Source organism: Ovis canadensis, chromosome 2 (assembly GCF_042477335.2).
Source record: "Ovis canadensis isolate MfBH-ARS-UI-01 breed Bighorn chromosome 2, ARS-UI_OviCan_v2, whole genome shotgun sequence".
Classification (NCBI taxonomy): Eukaryota; Metazoa; Chordata; class Mammalia; order Artiodactyla; family Bovidae; genus Ovis; species Ovis canadensis.
Window position 1 is genome coordinate 175,744,248 of NC_091246.1, and position 3,362 is coordinate 175,747,609.

Here is a 3,362-nt window from a genome sequence, read left to right on the forward strand (position 1 = left end):
AAATGTATGGCCATATATTTTTAGAAACCATAGTTTCTATTCACACATGCAGCATTAATGACTGTCTTCCACGTTTCATGCTCTGCCGTATGCATGGAAAGGCAGCAATGAAAAAGAAATGGTATCTCACACTAATGATGGTTAGATTGCAAAGAGTAATAATAGAAAATAAACAGCGACATTTTAAAATGTAATGGAAAGGTAGCTATTTTAAGTATTTAGTGGGGATTTTGAAAAGGGTAGGGTGGACAGCAAAATTCTAAAGTGGAATCCAAGACTCCCACTGTTGAGTACTCACATCCTGTGTAAGCCTTCTTTAGTTCAGTTCAGTTCAGTCGCTCAGTTGTGTCCAGTTCTTTGCGACCCCATGAACTGCAGCATGCCCGGTCTCCCTGCTCATCACCAACTCCCCTTCTTACACCCTGTGTAATCCCTTTGCTTTTGTGTGGGCAGGTCCTGCAAACATGATGGCATAGTTGCCCCCTAATCAGGATACATTACATGGGAAAGATGATGGCATAGTCACTCCCCCGGTTATATTATGTTGTATAAGCCTCTGCCTTCACCAGCTGGAGAGGGGATATTCTACTGCCTTTGAGAAAATAAAGTTCATATTGTAAGAGAGCCACATGGCTAGGACCTGAGGCCAATTTCTGCTGCTCAGAGAACCTTTAGCCAACAACCTGTAAGAACATGTGAACCTCAGTCCTGTTCCTGCAAGAAAGTGACTTCTGTCAATCATGTGAATAATCTTGTTGGAGGAGGATGCTGAGCTCCAGATGAGAACGCAACCCAGATACAATATTGTGAGATTCTGAGAAGAGAACCTGGAGTGTAGAAATGTAATATAGAGGGGAATAATTTAAAAGAGCTAGTCCCTCAGTGACCAAAGAGCAAGGCAATCTCGGCAGTTTTAACATGGGAGCAATGTAATCTTATCTGCTCTTTTAAAGATCATGGTAACTGCTACAAGGGGAAAGAATTTTAGGAAGGCAAGAAGGCAGAAAGAAAACCATTTCTATTGATATGCTCCAGGCAAGAGCAATAAGTAACTTTGACCATAGCGATTTCAAAGAAGAAAAAGAAAATTGAAAATATATATGGGATGAGTTTTAGAAGTTTCTGATGGACTAGATGAACTGAGGGAGGTTGAGTGAACAGGGCTTTCACTGTTCAAATGTAAGAAAAAAAATTCTTGCATTTTTTACTTAAGCGTCAAATACTATTAATATTTAGGATTTCTTTTCTAAAATTATTGACTCAAGCTAATAAATTTTGCCTCAATGATTGGTTTAGTTATATAACCTGAAATTTGATATGCAGTATTTTAATTATCATTGGTAAGTAAAGTTAATAGCCATTATGCATTTTCCTTTTTTGTCCCATAAATTACTTAAAAGTGTGTTCAGCATGTATACATTTTTTTGATTTTTGTAGTTACCTTTCTAGATTTTGATTTCTGATAGTCATATTGTAGTCAGAGAATGTGATTTGCATGACAGAAATCCTTTGGAAGTTTTGGAATATGCTTTGCACTTTAGTATTGGACAGTTGGGTAAATATTCCATACTGTTCTTTCACTGAATACACTATTATATAAATGTTCATAAATTAAACTTGCTAATTATCTTATTAAAATCCTGTGAATGTTTAAAGGTTACTTTTTGCCTGTTAGAGGCTTCAATTACCAAGATAGATGTGTTCTACCATGATAATGAATTTATTGATTTCTGCTTTAGTTCTGTCAACATTTGTTTTATGTATTTTAAGTCTGCTTCTGGGAGTATACAAATTTAGAAACATTATTTTATGCTAGGTCAAATCTTTTCCTTATTTCTAGTATGCCTGTTTACATTTAATATATCTGATATAGTAATACCAGCTTTCAATTGATAAATATTTGCCTGACATTTATTTTTCTACAATTTGATTGCTGGCTTTTTTAAGTGTGTCTTTAGGTTGTGGATATGACTCTTGTAAACTACACATAGCTAGAAATTCTTTGCTTTTAGGTTTGAATTGGAGAGTTTACTCAATTTACTTTAATTGTGATTATTGAAATATTTTTGTTTTTTCATTACACAAAAAGCTTCAAAACAGTCGAGTAGATGAATAAAATAAACTTAACTATTGGGAGTCAATTCCCCACAAATCTCTTGCACTTCTGTTCATCTTGTGAGCAGAGGCACTGACTGCCTTTGTTCTGGACTAGCCTTTAAAGACTTTTCTCTAATGAGCAGCCTTAAAAGCTAGAGATAGTGTCTATCTCTGGAATGAAGGACAGGTTTATTTATTGTCCAGTATAATGAAGACAATGTCTCCCTCTACGACAAAGTTTAGGTAAGCTTACAGCCCATTATACTTATTAAACATATGCTCCCTAAACTTAAGATTCCTCTCATTTAACCTAATTTATTTCATGTATAAGTATTTTCTGTCCTTTTTGTACTATCCAGTGGCTCAGGGAGCCAACTGTAATACTCTGTTGCTAATACTGAGAGTGGGGAAGTCCTTTGTCTCTGACCACTGTATCTTTTGCCAGCATTAATAAAACTGTGCCAGGTTAATTTATTAGCTCTTAAGTAAGGTAAAATCTCAGACCCTTCACAGTTCTTCTCATGCCTTACCCCTAGTATCAGTCAGTCACTAGGCTATTTTCTGAGGAGGCGTAATATCATAGGCAAAGGGAATCTGATTTGATGAAATCAGTTCTTTGGAGAAAGGAACAACTACGAGCTATTAGCAGCCAAAGTTACAGTATCTGTGCTAACCAGTCCTATTAATGGGATCTATTGCATCACTAACATCCACTGAGGTGAGATACACACACACACACACACACGCACACACACACACACACACTTTCATTGCAGTTTAAGTAGGTATATAGTCTTCCCATAGAGAATGGAAATGGCCTCTCCCGGTGGAATAGTGCAGATGTCAAGACTGATGACACACACACCAAAAACAAATGTAAAGTTTTATTAATCACACTGTGAGACTCTCTTAAACAGGATGATCCAAGTGGCAAAAGTGAAATGAAATCAGATGTAAGAACGTGGTTAGGAGGTGGACTTGAGGTAGGGGTTCCCACTTCAGTGCTGAGGTTTGCATGGATTGAACTGGCCTCTGGCACCAAGGGAAGCAGTATGTAAGTTTACTTATTTATTTAAATAAATGTGCCCCAAGTAGGGGGCTTCCCTGGTGGCTCAGAGGTTAAGGGGAAAGAAGGTGAGGGGCCTGTGGGGTTTAAAAAACTTGTCATTAGTCAAACATCAAAACTGAAATTTTCTTTTTGATTACAAAGATTCTTTGGCCAGCCTAGGTGATTTAAATATAGTTTGCATATCAACTTAAAGTCT